General features: G+C 32.8%; 1 protein-coding gene across 1 annotated transcript in view; it reads left to right on the top strand.

Annotated features, from left to right (window-relative positions):
• The window catches only part of LOC142348021 (dual E2 ubiquitin-conjugating enzyme/E3 ubiquitin-protein ligase BIRC6-like), a 245200-nt gene that overhangs the window by 116077 nt on the left and 111802 nt on the right, over window positions 1-17321 (top strand). The gene's annotated exons all lie outside the window — the stretch shown is intronic.

Below are 17321 nucleotides of genomic sequence, written 5' to 3'. Positions count from 1 at the left end.
TTCTTTTCTCACTTTCTTTTCTCACTTTCTTTTCTCACTTTCTTTTCTAACTTTCTTTTTTCACTTTTTTCTCTCACTTCCTTTTCACACTTTCGTTTCTCTTTTTCTTTTCGCACTTTTCTCAACTTCTTTTCCCACTTTGTCTTCTCACTTTTCCTTCTTTTTTTCGCTTTCTTTTTTCACTTTCTTTTTCACTTTGTTTTCTCACTTTCTTTTCCCACTTTCTTGTCTCACTTCTTTTGACTTTCTTTTCTGACTTTCTTTTCTCACTTTCTTTTCTCACTTTCTTTTCTCTTTTTTTTCTCACTTTGTTTTCTCACTTTCTTTTTTCACTTTCTTCTCTTATTTTCTTTTCTCACTTTCTTTTCTCATTTTCTTTTCTCACTTTCTTTCTCACATTCTTTTTTTATTTTTCTTCTCTCACTTTCTTTTCTCACTTTCTTCTCTCACTTTCGTTTGTCTTTTCCTTTTCGCACTTTTCTCACTTTCTTTTCCCACTTTGTCTTCTCACTTTTCCTTCCTTTCTTTTTTCACTTTCTTTTTTCACTTTGTTTTTCTCACATTCTTTACTCACTTTCTTTTCTCAGTTCTTTTTACTTTCTTTTCCCACTTTCTTTTCTTACTTTTTTTCTCACTTTCTTTTCTCACTTTCTTTTCTCACTTTCTTTTCTCACTTCCTTTTCTCACTTTCTTCTCCCAATTTCTTTTCTCACTTTCTCTTCTCACTTTCTTTTTTTCACTTTGCTTTCTCACTTTCTTTTCTCACTTTCTTTTCTCACTTCTTTTGACTTTCTTTTCTAACTTTCTTTTCTCACTTTCTTTTCTCACTTTTTTTCTCACTTTCTTTTCTCACTTTCTTTTTTCACTTTTTTCTCTTATTTTCTTTTCTCACTTTCTTTCTCACATTCTTTTTTCTTTTATTTTTCTTTTCTCACTTTCTTCTCTCACTTTCGTTTGTCTTTTTCTTTTCGCACTTTTCTCACTTTCTTTTCCCACTCTGTCTTCTCACTTTTCCTTCCTTTCTTTTTTCACTTTCTTTTTTCACTTTGTTTTCTCACATTCTTTTCTCACTTTCTTTTCTCAGTTCTTTTTACTTTCTTTTCCCACTTTCTTTTCTTACTTTTTTTCTCACTTTCTTTTCTCACTTTCTTTTCTCACTTCCTTTTCTCACTTTCTTCTCCCAATTTCTTTTCTCACTTTCTCTTCTCCATTTCTTTTCTCACTTTCTCTTCTCCATTTCTTTTCTCACTTTTTTTCACATTTTCGTTTATTTTTTTTTCGCACTTTTCTCACTTTCTTTTCCCACTTTGTCTTCTCACTTTTCCTTCCTTTCTTTTTTCGCTTTCTTTTTTCACTTTCTTTTTTCACTTTGTTTTTTCACTTTGTTTTCTCACTTTCTTTTCTCACTTTCTTTTCTCATTTTCTTTTCTCACTTTCTTCTCACTTTCTTCTCTCACTTTCTTCTCTCACTTTCTTTTCTCACTTTCTTCTCTCACTTTCTTTTCTCACTTTCTTTTCTCACTTTCTTTTTTCACATTCTTCTCTCACTTTCTTTTCACACTTTCGTTTCTCTTTTTTTCGCACTTTTCTCACTTTTTTCCCACTTTGTCTTCTCACTTTTCCTTCGTTTCTTTTTTCGCTTTCTTTTTTCACTTTGTTTTCTCACTTCTTTTCTCGCTTTCTCTTCTCACTTTCTTTTCTCACTTCTTTTGACTTTCTTTTCTCACTTTCTTTTCTCACTTTTTTTCTCACTTGCTTTTCTCACTTTCTTTTCTCACTTTCTTTTCTCACTTTCTTTTCTCACTTTCTTTTCTCACTTTCTTTTCTCACTTTCTTTTCTCACTTTCTTTACTCACTTTATTTTTTCACTTTCTTTCACTTTCTTTGCTCATTTTATTTTCTCACTTTCTTTCTCACTTTCTTCCTTTTCTTTTTCTTTTCTCACTTTCTTTTCTCACTTTCTTCTCTCACTTTCGTTTCTCTTTTTCTTTTCGCGCTTTTCCTACTTTCTTTTCCCACTTTGTCTTCTCACTTTTCCTTACTTTCTTTTTTCACTTTCTTTTTTCACTTTCTTTTCTCACATTCTTTTCACACTTTCTTTTCTCACTTTCTTTTCTCACTTCCTTTTCTCACTTTCTTCTCCCAATTTCTTTTCTCACTTTCTCTTCTCACTTTCTTTTCTCACTTTCTTTTCTCACTTCTTTTGACTTTCTTTTCTGACTTTCTTTTCTCACTTTCTATTCTCACTTTTTTTTCTCACTTTCTTTTCTCACTTTCTTTTTTCACTTTCTTCTCTCACTTTCTTTTCTCACTTTCTTTTCTCACTTTCTTTTCTCACTTTCTTTTCTCACTTTCTCTTCTCACTTTCTTTTCTCACTTTCTTTTCTCACTTTCTTTTCTCACTTTCTTTTCTCACTTTCTTTTCTCACTTTCTTTTCTCACTTCCTTTTCTCACTTTCTTCTCCCAATTTCTTTTCTCACTTTCTCTTCTCTCTTTCTTTTCTCACTTTCTTTTCTCACTTCTTTTGACTTTCTTTTCTGACTTTCTTTTCTCACTTTCTTTTCTCATTTTCTTTTCTCACTTTTTTTTCTCACTTTCTTCTCTCACTTTCTTTTCTCACTTTCTTTTCTCATTTTCTTTTCTCAATTTCTTTCTCATATTATTTCTTTTCTTTTTCTTTTCTCACTTTCTTTTCTCACTTTCTTCTCTCACTTTCGTTTCTCTTTTTCTTTTCGCACTTTTCTCTCTTTATTTTCCCACTTTGTCTTCTCACTTTTCCTTCCTTTCTTTTTTCACTTTCTTTTTTCACTTTGTTTTCTCGCATTCTTTTCTCACTTTCTTTTCTCACTTTCTTTTCTCAGTTCTTTTTACTTTCTTTTGCCCACTTTCTTTTCTTACTCTTTTTTCACTTTCTGTTCTCACTTTCTTTTCTCACTTTCTTTTCTCACTTCCTTTTCTCACTTTCTTCTCCCAATTTCTTTTCTCACTTTCTTTTCTCACTTTTTTTTCACATTTTCGTTTCTCTTTTTCTTTTCGCATTTTTCTCACTTTCTTTTCCCACTTTGTCTTCTCACTTTTCCTTCCTTTCTTTTTTCGCTTCCTGTTTTCACTTTCTTTTTTCACTTTGTTTTCTCACTTTCTTTTCTCACTTTTTTTCTCACTTTCTTTTCTCACTTCTTTTGACTCTCTTTTCTGACTTTCTTTTCTCAATTTCTTTTCTCACTTTCTTTTCTTACTTTCTTTTCTTACTTTCTTTTCTCACTTTCTTTTCTCACTTTCTTTTCTCACTTCCTTTTCTCACTTTCTTCTCCCAATTTCTTTTCTCACTTTCTCTTCTCACTTTCTTTTCTCACTTTTTTTTACATTTTCGTTTCTCTTTTTCTTTTCGCATTTTTCTCACTTTCTTTTCCCACTTTGTCTTCACTTTTCCTTCCTTTCTTTTTTCGCTTCCTTTTTTCACTTTCTTTTTTCACTTTGTTTTCTCACTTTCTTTTCTCACTTTTTTTCTCACTTTCCTTTCTCACTTCTTTTGACTCTCTTTTCTGACTTTCTCACTTTCTTTTCTCACTTTCTTTTCTTACTTTCTTTTTTTACTTTCTTTTCTCACTTTCTTCTCTCACTTTCTTTTCTCACTTTCTTTTTCCACTATCTTCTCTCACTTTCTTTTCTCACTTTCTTTTCTCATTTTGTTTCTCCTATTCTTTTTTCTTTTTACTTTTCTCATTTTTTTCTCACTTTCTTTTCTCAGTTTCTTTTCTCACTTTGTTTTCTCACTTTCCTTTCTCCTTTTCCTTTCTCACTTTTTTTCTCACTTTGTTTTCTCACCTTCTCTCACTTTCTTTCCTCACTGTCTTTTCTCACTCTGTCTTCTCACTTTTCCTTCCTTTCTTTTTTCACTTTCTTAGCTCACTTTCTTTTCTCACTTTGTCTTCTTACTTTTCCTTCCTTTCTTTTTTCACTTTATTTTCCCACTTTCTTTCCTCACTTTCTTTTCTCCCTTTGTCTCCTCAGTTTTCCTTCCTTTCTTTTTTCACTTTCCTCACTTTGTTTTCTCACTTCTTTTGACTTTCTTTTCTCACTTTCTTTTCTCACTTCCTTTTCTCACTTTCTTTTCTCACTTTCTTTTCTCACTTTCGTTTGTCACTTTTTTTCTCACTTTCTTTTCTCACTTTCTTTTTTCAGTTTCTTTTCTCACATTCTTTTCTCATTTTCCTTTCTCATTTTCCTTTCTCATTTTCTTTTCTCACTTTGTTTTCTCACCTTCTTTTCTCACTTTCTTTCCTCACTGTCTTTTCTCACTCTGTCTCCTCACTTTCCCTTCCTTTCTTTTTTCGCTTCCTTTTTTCACTTTCTTTTTTCACTTTGTTTTCTCACTTTCTTTTCTCACTTTTTTCTCTCACTTTCTTTTCTCACTTTCTTTTCTTACTTTCTTTTCTTACTTTCTTTTCTCACTTTCTTTTCTCAATTTCTTTTCTCACTTCCTTTTCTCACTTTCTTCTCCCAATTTCTTTTCTCACTTTCTCTTCTCACTTTCTTTTCTCACTTTCTTTTCACACTTTCGTTTCTCTTTTTCTTTTCGCGTTTTTCTCACTTTCTTTTCCCACTTTGTCTTCTCACTTTTCCTTCCTTTCTTTTTTCGCTTCCTTTCGTTTCCTTCTCCCAATTTCTTTTCTCACTTTCTCTTCTCACTTTCTTTTCTTACTTTCTTTTCTTACTTTCTTTTCTTACTTTCTTCTCTCACTTTCTTTTCTCACTTTCTTTTCTCATTTTGTTTCTCCTATTCTTTTTTCTTTTTACTTTTCTCATTTTTTTCTCACTTTCTTTTCTCAGTTTCTTTTCTCACTTTGTTTTCTCACTTTCCTTTCTCCTTTTCCTTTCTCACTTTTTTTCTCACTTTGTTTTCTCACCTTCTCTCACTTTCTTTCCTCACTGTCTTTTCTCACTCTGTCTTCTCACTTTTCCTTCCTTTCTTTTTTCACTTTCTTAGCTCACTTTCTTTTCTCACTTTGTCTTCTTACTTTTCCTTCCTTTCTTTTTTCACTTTATTTTCCCACTTTCTTTCCTCACTTTCTTTTCTCCCTTTGTCTCCTCAGTTTTCCTTCCTTTCTTTTTTCACTTTCCTCACTTTGTTTTCTCACTTCTTTTGACTTTCTTTTCTCACTTTCTTTTCTCACTTCCTTTTCTCACTTTCTTTTCTCACTTTCTTTTCTCACTTTCGTTTGTCACTTTTTTTTCTCACTTTCTTTTCTCACTTTCTTTTTTCAGTTTCTTTTCTCACATTCTTTTCTCATTTTCCTTTCTCATTTTCCTTTCTCATTTTCTTTTCTCACTTTGTTTTCTCACCTTCTTTTCTCACTTTCTTTCCTCACTGTCTTTTCTCACTCTGTCTCCTCACTTTTCCTTCCTTTCTTTTTTCGCTTCCTTTTTTCACTTTCTTTTTTCACTTTGTTTTCTCACTTTCTTTTCTCACTTTTTTTTCTCACTTTCTTTTCTCACTTTCTTTTCTTACTTTCTTTTCTTACTTTCTTTTCTCACTTTCTTTTCTCAATTTCTTTTCTCACTTCCTTTTCTCACTTTCTTCTCCCAATTTCTTTTCTCACTTTCTCTTCTCACTTTCTTTTCTCACTTTCTTTTCACACTTTCGTTTCTCTTTTTCTTTTCGCGTTTTTCTCACTTTCTTTTCCCACTTTGTCTTCTCACTTTTCCTTCCTTTCTTTTTTCGCTTCCTTTCGTTTCCTTCTCCCAATTTCTTTTCTCACTTTCTCTTCTCACTTTCTTTTCTTACTTTCTTTTCTTACTTTCTTTTCTTACTTTCTTTTCTCACTTTCTTTTCTCAATTTCTTTTCTCACTTCCTTTTCTCACTTTCTCTCCCAATTTCTTTTCTCACTTTCTCTTCTCACTTTCTTTTCTCACTTTCTTTTCAAACTTTCGTTTCTCTTTTTTTTTCGCGTTTTTCTCACTTTCTTTTCTCACTTTTTTTCTCACTTTCTTTTCTCACTTTCTTTTCTTACTTTCTTTTCTTACTTTCTTTTCTCACTTTCTTTTCTCAATTTCTTTTCTCACTTCCTTTTCTCACTTTCTTCTCCCAATTTCTTTTCTCACTTTCTCTTCTCACTTTCTTCTCTCACTTTCTTTTCACACTTTCGTTTCTCTTTTTCTTTTCGCGTTTTTCTCACTTTCTTTTCCCACTTTGTCTTTTCACTTTTCCTTCCTTTCTTTTTTCGCTTCCTTTTTTCACTTTCTTTTTTCACTTTGTTTTCTCACTTTCTTTTCTCACTTTTTTTTCTCTTTTTTGCTCACTTCTTTTGACTCTCTTTTCTCACTTTCTCTTCTCACTTTCTTTTCTTACTTTCTTTTCTTACTTTCTTTTCTTACTTTCTTTTCTTACTTTCTTTTCTCACTTTCTTTTCTCAATTTCTTTTCTCACTTCCTTTTCTCACTTTCTTCTCCCAATTTTTTTTCTCACTTTCTCTTCTCACTTTCTTTTCTTACTTTCTTTTCTTACTTTCTTTTCTAACTTTCTTTTCTCACTTTCTTTTCTCAATTTCTTTTCTCACTTCCTTTTCTCACTTTCTTCTCCCAATTTCTTTTCTCACTTTCTCTTCTCACTTTCTTTTCTTACTTTCTTTTCTTACTTTCTTTTCTCACTTTCTTTTCTCAATTTCTTTTCTCACTTCCTTTTCTCACTTTCTTCTCCCAATTTCTTTTCTCACTTTCTCTTCTCACTTTCTTTTCTCACTTTCTTTTCACACTTTCGTTTCTCTTTTTCTTTTCGCGTTTTTCTCACTTTCTTTTCCCACTTTGTCTTCTCACTTTTCCTTCCTTTCTTTTTTCGCTTCCTTTCGTTTCCTTCTCCCAATTTCTTTTCTCACTTTCTCTTCTCACTTTCTTTTCTTACTTTCTTTTCTTACTTTCTTTTCTTACTTTCTTTTCTCACTTTCTTTTCTCAATTTCTTTTCTCACTTCCTTTTCTCACTTTCTCTCCCAATTTCTTTTCTCACTTTCTCTTCTCACTTTCTTTTCTCACTTTCTTTTCAAACTTTCGTTTCTCTTTTTTTTCGCGTTTTTCTCACTTTCTTTTCTCACTTTTTTTCTCACTTTCTTTTCTCACTTTCTTTTCTTACTTTCTTTTCTTACTTTCTTTTCTCACTTTCTTTTCTCAATTTCTTTTCTCACTTCCTTTTCTCACTTTCTTCTCCCAATTTCTTTTCTCACTTTCTCTTCTCACTTTCTTCTCTCACTTTCTTTTCACACTTTCGTTTCTCTTTTTCTTTTCGCGTTTTTCCCACTTTCTTTTCCCACTTTGTCTTTTCACTTTTCCTTCCTTTCTTTTTTCGCTTCCTTTTTTCACTTTCTTTTTTCACTTTGTTTTCTCACTTTCTTTTCTCACTTTTTTTTTCTCTTTTTTTCTCACTTCTTTTGACTCTCTTTTCTCACTTTCTCTTCTCACTTTCTTTTCTTACTTTCTTTTCTTACTTTCTTTTCTTACTTTCTTTTCTTACTTTCTTTTCTCACTTTCTTTTCTCAATTTCTTTTCTCACTTCCTTTTCTCACTTTCTTCTCCCAATTTTTTTTCTCACTTTCTCTTCTCACTTTCTTTTCTTACTTTCTTTTCTTACTTTCTTTTCTAACTTTCTTTTCTCACTTTCTTTTCTCAATTTCTTTTCTCACTTCCTTTTCTCACTTTCTTCTCCCAATTTCTTTTCTCACTTTCTCTTCTCACTTTCTTTTCTTACTTTCTTTTCTTACTTTCTTTTCTCACTTTCTTTTCTCAATTTCTTTTCTCTCTTCCTTTTCTCACATTCTTCTCCCAATTTCTTTTCTCACTTTCTCTTCTCACTTTCTTTTCTCACTTTCTTTTCACACTTTCGTTTCTCTTTTTCTTTTCGCGTTTTTCTCACTTTCTTTCCCCACTTTGTCTTCTCACTTTTCCTTCCTTTCTTTTTTCGCTTCCTTTTTTCACTTTCTTTTTTCACTTTGTTTTCTCACTTTCTTTTCTCACTTTTTTTCTCACTTTTTTTTCTCTTTTTTTCTCACTTCTTTTGACTCTCTTTTCTGACTTTCTTTTCTCACTTTCTTTTCTCACTTTCTTTTCTTACTTTCTTTTCTTACTTTCTTTTCTCACTTTCTTCTCTCACTTTCTTTTCTCACTTTCTTTTTCCACTATCTTCTCTCACTTTCTTTTCTCACTTTCTTTTCTCATTTTATTTCTCACATTCTTTTCTCAGTTTCTTTTCTCACTTTGTTTTCTCACTTTCCTTTCTCTTTTTCCTTCCTCACTTTTTTTCTCACTTTGTTTTCTCACCTTCTTCTCTCACTTTCTTTCCTCACTGTCTTTTCTCACTCTGTCTTCTCACTTTTCCTTCCTTTCTTTTTTCACTTTCTTATCTCACTTTCTTTTCTCACTTTGACTTCTTACTTTTCCTTCCTTTCTTTTTTCACTTTATTTTCCCACTTTCTTTCCTCACTTTCTTTTCTCCCTTTGTCTCCTCAGTTTTCCTTCCTTTCTTTTTTCATTTTCCTCACTTTGTTTTCTCACTTCTTTTGACTTTCTTTTCTCACTTCCTTTTCTCACTTTCTTTTCTCACTTTCTTTTCTCAATTTCGTTTGTCACTTTTTTTCTCACTTTCTTTTCTCACTTTCTTTTTTCAGTTTCCTCACTCTCTTTTCTCAATTTCCTTTCTCATTTTCCTTTCTCATTTTCCTTTCTCATTTTCTTTTCTCACTTTGTTTTCTCACCTTCTTTTCTCAATTTCTTTCCTCACTGTCTTTTCTCACTTTTTTTGTCACTTTTTTTTCTCACTTTCTTTTCTCACTTTCTTTTTTCAGTTTCTTTTCTCACTTTCTTTTCTCAATTTCCTTTCTCATTTTCCTTTCTCATTTTCCTTTCTCATTTTCTTTTCTCACTTTGTTTTCTCACCTTCTTTTCTCACTTTCTTTCCTCACTGTCTTTTCTCACTCTGTCTTCTCACATTTCCTTCCTTTCTTTTTTCGCTTCCTTTTTTCACTTTCTTTTTTCAACTTGTTTTCTCACTTTCTTTTCTCACTTCTTTTGACTCTCTTTTCTGACTTTCTTTTCTCACTTTCTTTTCTCACTTTCTTTTCTTACTTTCTTTTCTTACTTTCTTTTCTCACTTTCTTTTCTCACTTTCTTTTCTTACTTCCTTTTCTCACTTTCATCTCCCAATTTCTTTTCTCACTTTCTCTTCTCACTTTCTTTTCTCACTTTCTTTTCACATTTTCGTTTCTCTTTTTCTTTTCGCGTTTTTCTCACTTTCTTTTCCCACTTTGTCTTCTCACTTTTCCTTCCTTTCTTTTTTCGCTTCCTTATTTCACTTTCTTTTTTCACTTTGTTTTCTCACTTTCTTTTCTCACTTTTTTTCTCTTTTTTTTCTCACTTCTTTTGACTCTCTTTTCTCTTTTCTGACTTTCTTTTCTCACTTTCTTTTCTCACTTTCTTTTCTTACTTTCTTTTCTTACTTTCTTTTCTCACTTTCTTCTCTCACTTTCTTTTCTCACTTTCTTTTTCCACTATCTTCTCTCACTTTCTTTTCTCACTTTCTTTTCTCATTTTATTTCTCACATTCTTTTTTCTTTTCTTTTACTTTTCTCATTCTTTTTCTCACTTTCTTTTCTCAGTTTCTTTTCTCACTTTGTTTTCTCACTTTCCTTTCTCTTTTTCCTTTCTCACTTTCTTTTCTCACTTTGTTTTCTCACCTTCTTTTCTCACTTTCTTTCCTCACTGTCTTTTCTCACTCTGTCTTCTCACTTTTCCTTCCTTTTTTTTCACTTTTTTATCTCACTTTCTTTTCTCACTTTGTCTTCTTACTTTTCCTTCCTTTCTTTTTTCACTTTATTTTCCCACTTTCTTTCCTCAATTTCTTTTCTCCGTTTGTCTCCTCAGTTTTCCTTCCTTTCTTTTTTCACTTTCCTCACTTTGTTTTCTCACTTCTTTTGACTTTCTTTTCTCACCTTTTTTTCTCACTTCCTTTTCTCACTTTCTTTTCTCACTTTCTTTTGTCACTTTTTTTTCTCACTTTCTTTTCTCACTTTCTTTTTTCAGTTTCTTTTCTCACCTTCTTTTCTCAATTTCCTTTCTCATTTTCCTTTCTCATTTTCCTTTCTCATTTTCTTTTCTCACTTTGTTTTCTCACCTTCTTTTCTCACTTTCTTTCCTCACTCTCTTTTCTCACTCTGTCTTCTCATTTTTCCTTTCTTTGTTTTTTCACTTTCTTTTCTCACTTTCTTTTCTCACTTTCTTTTCTCACTTTGTCTTCTTACTTCTCCTTCCTTTCTTTTTTCACATTATTTTCCCACTTTTTTCCCTCACTTTCTTTTCTCCCTTTGTCTCCTCAGTTTTCCTTCCTTTCTTTTCTCACTTTCTTCTCTCACTTGTCTTTAGTCACTTTCTGTTCTCACTTTCTCTTCGCACTTTCTTTTCGCACTTTGTCTCCTCACTTTTCCTTCCTTTCTTTTTTCACTTTCTTTCTTTTTCTTTTTTCACTTCATTTTACTCTCTTTTCTCATTTTGGTTTCTCACTTCTTTTTACTTTTGTTTATCACTTTTTTTCTTTATTTACTTTATTTACTTTTCTCACTTCCCTTTCTCATTTTCTTTTCCTCACTCTCTTTTCGTCACTCTCTTTTCTTCACTCACTTTTCTTCGCTCCTTTCTTCACTCTCTTTTCTTCACTCTCTTTTCTTCATTCTCTTTCCTTTACTCTATTCCTCACTCTCTTTTCACTCTTTTCTTCATTTTCTTCGCTTCGTTTTCGTTTCTCACTTTCTTTTCTCACTTTCTTTTCTCATTTTCTTTTCTCACTTTGTTTTCTCATTTTGTTTTCTCACATTGTTTTCTCACTTTGTTTTCTCACTTTTTTCCTTCCTTTCTTTTCTCACTTTCCTCACTTTCTTTTCTCCCTTTCATTTTTTCACTTTCTTTTCCTTGCTCTTTTCTTCACTTTCTTTTCTTCGTTTTCTTCTCAATTTCTTCTCTCTTTCTTTTCTCACTTTCTTTTCTCACTTTGCTTTCTCACTATGTTTTCTCACTTGGTTTTCTCACTTTCTTTTCTCACTTTCTATTCTCACTTTTCTTGTCACCTTCTTTTCTCACTTTTTTCGTTTTTTTGTGTGTTTTTTCTTTCTTTTCTCTCTCTGTTTTCTTTTTAGCATGTTGTAGCTCCTCAACTTCGCATGTTTTACCGCAACTTAAACATGTAGTATAATGTTTTAGATGAGTTGCGCTCTGCCAACATGTAGAAGTTCGTTATCTGTACAAGTCTTAGCGGTACATAAATATGCAAGATAGCAAAGCCAATTAAGTCTTTGATCAAAAGAATTGGTGTTACTTGGGGTAATATACTAAACAAAACACATCGGTAACGTAACGTAATACCTCTGGCTGTTGAACGAGGGGTATGGCTTACAGCCCGAGCTGGTACAAAAAAATCTCAATTTTAAACCATTTCTTTAAATGATTTTCTTGTGATCCTTTTGCGGGCCTGCTAGTCTTAATTAAATTGTAGGAATAATGACAAGATGCAAGTTCACAGATTTTTAATGGCCGCCCTCAGCCTCTCAAAGGCTATAGTTTAGGCGCGCTTCTTTTTATAGCTGCAAAGCTGTAAGCTGAGCGGAGCTATATTGCGGTGTTCATGTTTTTTGTCTAGCTGTAAACTGAGTGGAGCTGTATGCGGTGGCCTTGGTTTTTTACAAATCAAAAAATTTGAACTGTGTTTGGGCGCTGTATTTTAAGATCTGCTTACACATTTTCATGATTTTTGAAGTCAAATTGGAGTGATGATTTTGGTCATACCGAAGCAGAAAGTGGAGTGAAAAAGCGAGTGGTTTTGCGGCGTAGAATTATTTCGCTCTAATTTTAAAGTGGAGTGAGAAAAAGGTGTTTGAACAAAAATTCGCTTTCTCGCTCGTGGTTTTTTGTTCACGTGCGGCATTTTATCATTGGTTTTTTCTATTTTTAATAGCCGCCCTCATCTTCTCAGCCGGCTATTATAGCGCTCCTATTTTTTACAATTCAAAGAATTTGAATTGTATTGGGGCGCTGTGTTTTTTTTAAGATGTGTTCACACATTTTTCAATGACTTTGATCTTTCAAAACGGGATAAACAGGTAAAGCCCAGCGGGCATTAAGTTTCATTAGAGGCCCAAAGTGGACGTTAGTAGTCCTTCAAGTGCTTAGTGTGTTGCAGCTGCTGGGATGGCCTCAATTGAAGGTTAAAAGGTCATTTTTAGGAGTTTTTGGGCTCAAAATGGTGCAATTTTTCATGTTTTTTTGTGATTTTTTCAAGTTTCTTGCTTGATTAGTCTTAGGTTGAAGTTTTTAAAAGTTGATGAAGGCCTTTTGCGAGAAAAAGGTACTTGTTATGACCAGTTTATGAGCTATATGTTCCGGTACTACAAACAGAAACACACAAAATGATACTAGTTTTTGCAATTTTTTTCAAGTTTTTTGAAAATTTTTGTCATTTTTTGCGTTTTTCCAGCTTCAGGGGCCAGGGAATATCCTATAAGGTTTGATAATAGGGCACTGTATAGTTTCTAGTAACAATGGAGGGTTTTCAACATTTTAATGCCTCGAATTTTAGCTTTTTTTTATAAAATCTGAAATTTTTTTGATGTTTCTTAAAGTTTTGTCAATTTTTGATTTGTCCATTCTCCAGTGCCAGGAAATCTATTCCACGGTCTGAAAACAGTTACTGCATGGTTGTTAGTTTTAATGGATTTGTTTTCAACAGTTTAACCTTTCGAATTTTGAAAATTTTTTGATAAAACTTGCTAGTTTTTTAAGTTTTCTTCAAGACATTTGTCTTTTATGCAGTTTTTCTTGCCTGAGTAGCCAGATAACCTCATACAGGGTTTGACAGTATGTCATTAAATAGTTGCTAGGGGGTAATTGGATGGTTTTCAACATTTTAATGGAAATTTCTGTTTTGAAATATGAAATTTTTTATAAAAATTATTGCCTATCGATCTTTGAACCAATTTTTTTTATAAGACTTAGAGTTGGTCTACTGGATAGCCTCTAGAGACACTAGAATCATTTTTCAAGAACTGATTCTAAAGATGGTATTGTCCCAATTTTCAGCAACATTTCATTAAAATTTCAATTGATATTCTTAGTTTTGAAAATTTTCGAGTTAATCGATCTTCAAGGGCCAATGAATTTTTTCAGGCCTTGCAAATATAATACTAAACCAATTTCAGAAAAAAATTTTGGTTTTGAACTTATTTTTGAAATAGGTATATTTAAAGGGGCCAAATTTTGCCTTAGGGGTAAAAGCTTCCAAGTTTTATCAAGGATTATATATTTGTTTAGTTCGTTTGATTGTTTGTTTCTCAATTTTTTGAGATGATTTTGTTTGTGCTTTGGCTGGCATCGTTGAATTGATCTGCTGTTCAGGTAGAGCAAATCTAAGTTTTTCATTCAATTCTTTGAATTGTATTTCAGGACTTGTCCTGCTATGTTTTTTTACTTCGTCGAATAAAAAAATGTTTCGCTTTACCTCATTTTGCCGCCTTTTCAACATTTTGCGTGAAATCTTTTTGACTTCTCTAGGCTAGTTTCTCTCTTCTCTCATTCTGCTAAAAGTGATTTTGAACATCAGTTGCTCAGCAAAGCAATTCAAAATGAACAGAGTCAGTATAAAAAATTGAAGTCAGAAATAGAAACGGGATAAACCCATAAAGCCCAATTTTAGATGCCCGCTATTTGAACGTCGTTTCTATAAGTCTTAGTTATCATCTCTAATGCTTATTGGTATTGATAGCAGCCCCTGTAGCCTCTCTCTAAGAAACAGAAGTATGTTCAACTACGAAATGCCATCAAAATAAAATAAATCGGACTTAAAAAACGTTTTTTTTTACAAAAATCTTTTTTTTTCAATATCTTCTGTTATTTCAATCCCAATCATGCTGATTGGAATCAACGGCGGCTATTTTCCGGCAATCTACCGGGTATGTTTCGGTTTTTTGATCTGATTTCTTTCTAAATGGTTTTACCAATCGATTCATAGTCCACTCTGAGTCAAGATTTTTTTTAATAGCTGCGAAGCTGTAGGCTGAGGGGAGCTATTTTGAGGTGCTCTTGGTTTTTTTTTGTTTAGTTTGACGCTCTTTTTTGTTTTACCTTTGTTCACACAGCAAAGCTGAAGTCAAATTTTCTAAATGACTTCTTCCTCTCACTAACAGCGTTTGAGCGCGGGACGTCATTTCTTATTCTCTTGCTACCAATGGTTTAAAGCTCATTTGCGTGATTAGATTTTGATCATAAGTGACTTAACTCACTCAATAAAATGACTTTTGCACATTAAAACTTAAGTTTAATTTGAGTTAGTTGAAGGTCAAAGGAACTCATCTATGCAGGTCCCTAATAAAAGGCTCCTGCAGAATGATTTTTAGCAAGCTTTTTTAATATATCGCTGAATGTTTTTTACCTAGCTTTTTGAGCGGCGTCGATTTTTTTTCAGTTTAGATCTATCTGTTTCTATCTCTATTATACGGCACGCAAATCTATTCGTTCGCAGCTAATCTGCCAATCTGCCGGCTATGTTTTTTGAGTCAATGAAAATTCTTTGAATTGTGGCATGTCTTGTGTTGCTATGAAAATTCTCTTTACCTTTTATCACGTATTTCGTTTTTTATAATTCACAGTTTTCACGTTTGATTCATGAAAACTTCTTTCGCTTACTTCACTCACTGTTTTCGCAGCTATTCCAACAACTACTAAAATTCAATTGAAAAGTCGCCAAAAATGATTTCTTTAATTGCCGGAAGGCATAAGCTGGGGCTATTATTGGCCTTCTCTTGTTTTTTACAAATCGAAGAATTTCAATTGTATAGGGGCACTGTCTTTTGATGACTCCAAGTGGAGTATTGGAGAATTGTCGTTTCATTGGAGGGAATTTGAAGCAGGAAAGGAAACGGATGACAAATAGAGGGTTGTGGTCGCTGAAAAAATTGAACGAAGAAGGAAGAGAGTGGTTGTTTGTTAATAACACTGTTTTTGAGAGCGGGAAATTGAAGATTTGAAAATTATTTTGAACGGACTAATTTTTTTTGTTCGCGTGTGGTTTTTTAAAGTAGTTTTTCTTTTGGTTAAAAGGTTTGATCACAATTGTCAATAAGTTTTTGGTATGTTTTGATGCAGGTGTTTTTTGAAGGTTTTGATAGTTTTGTGTTAATTTATTTTAGAGCTTTTGGAGCTATTTTTTCCGATTTTGTCGAATTTTAGCAATTTTTCGCCTATTGTTTTTTCTACTGCTCTAATTGGCAAATTTACAGTTTCGATGGTATCAGCATTTTTGTTGAAAAATATGAAAAACATGGAAATTTTAAATTTTTAGAAATTTTTGCAGTTCGTTTTTTCTGCAAAATTGGTCAAGTTTCTTAGGTTATTGTGAACTGCCAATTGTTTTGCCTGAATTTCTATACTCTATCGGCTTGAATGAGCTGATCCTTGGGTTTGTGTGCCCTTGGAGTTTAATGGAAAAATAACTTTTTTTAATAGTTATTTAATTCAAGTTATCCTATGTTTCTTAAGTTCACACGTTTTCGTGTTTTTCGAAGTCAAGTTTAAGTGATGATTTTGGTCATGCTGAAACGGGAATGGGAGTGAGAAAGCAAGTGGCTGGGTTTTTTCACTTTAATTTTGAAGTAAAGGGAGGAAACGGTGTTTGAACACAACTTCGCATTCTCGCTAGTGGTTTTTTTCAAAGGCGGCAATTTGGCTTTACTGTTTAACTGGTTTTGCCAATGTGTTCTTTGTTCTAGTTTTTTGTTGTCATTGAAATTTCTCTTAATTTTTTCAGGACTGGTCCGGCTAGTTTTTTTGTTCTCTGTCTCTTTTTTCGTTTTACTTTTGTTTGACACAGCTAAGCTGAAAAGCGAACCTCTCTGAATGACTTCTTCCTCTCGGTGAAAATAAATTAGAATGGTGTTTTTAGTCACGCTGAAGTAGTAAAGGGAGCCAAAGTGCAATTCGTTTTAGGCATGAATGGTTTCAAATTGCAGGCAAAGTGGAATGAGGTATTGGTGAATGAGCAAATTTTCGGTTTGTAAATCGAGCTGTATTGATTTATTTCTGTTCATACTTTCTTTTGAAACAGAGAGAAATGTAGGTGTTAAAAAATATACGCTAATCCATTGCTATTTATTTACTTGACCGATCTGGCGTGACTCTCTAAACTTTTCGGTTTCCTAAAAACGGTTTAAACAGATAAAGACCGGTTGGTATGAAATTTTTGAGCAGTTCTGTTAGAACCTTACGCCTGACTTATTTCTATGTATGCAGTTCGCAGAAACTGTTGACCAATCAAATTTATGTCTCCGCCCACCCACCCACCCACCCACCCACCCAGACACTCCCGTTAAATTTTGAAGTAAAACTGAATCAACTTTCGTATCAATCTCTGACGTCGTTTATGGCTCCTAATTTACGTAAAAAATCTAAAAGCAATTTTATACTCTTTTCAAAAACATTATCGTCATCGAATCTCTCCATATTTTCTCAACTTACCTTCAAAAATGTTTGTCTTTGATAAAAGCGACTTTACTTTGAGATTTTGTCTTTGACTTTAATTAGAATCAGTTCTAAGTTATCTGCCGCGTTAATTTTTTCGAACAAGTTTGAAGTAATAATTGCAATGGTAGGTGTCTTTTCTGCTTTAATTCAATTGAGATATTTTTTCTTCAATTAGAATCACTTCAGATTTATCTGCCGCTTTAATTATTCCGAACAAATTTGATGCAATGATTGCAATGGTAGGTGTTTTAGCAAATTTTTAAATCGATTTCCTTAATTTTTTTGCTCGCTAAAGTTATCTCTTTGTCAAAAATTAAGCTACCTTTGAATGGTTCACTGCAGCTTCTGAGGAAGCAGAACTGTAGACAATTTTTTTGTTGTATGTTTGGACCTCATTCCTACTGCCCCATGCCCAGTCAGTTGCCAGAAGCTTGATGTAGCTAAAACCAAAGACAGCCTTCACCTCTGTTTTTCAAGTGCAAATCGTCCAACAGTTGTCCCCTGTTTTTTCGATTGTTGATTGTCTGGACATCGTTTAATTTCTAAAGACAAGGAGCAGAATTTAAATTTTGAAATAAGTTCTCTATTTCTTTTTGGGGCTCTATTTAGTAACCACCGTCAGCTACTCAAAATCGTTTAGCTTCTGATCACATCGTGTATTTTGTTCGACTCAAGTGACAATTTTTAAGTTTGGCTTCTGATATAACTCAGTTTCAATCGATTAGATTTTAAGTTTCATTCGTACAATATGGGCGATGTAGTTATGGGGTCATGGTCAA

This window comes from Convolutriloba macropyga, chromosome 10, assembly GCF_964194025.1.
Source record: "Convolutriloba macropyga chromosome 10, txConMacr16.3, whole genome shotgun sequence".
In the NCBI taxonomy this organism is placed as follows: Eukaryota; Metazoa; Xenacoelomorpha; order Acoela; family Convolutidae; genus Convolutriloba; species Convolutriloba macropyga.
The sequence above is the reverse complement of the archived record's forward strand: the minus strand, read 5'-3'. Positions and strand labels throughout refer to the sequence as shown.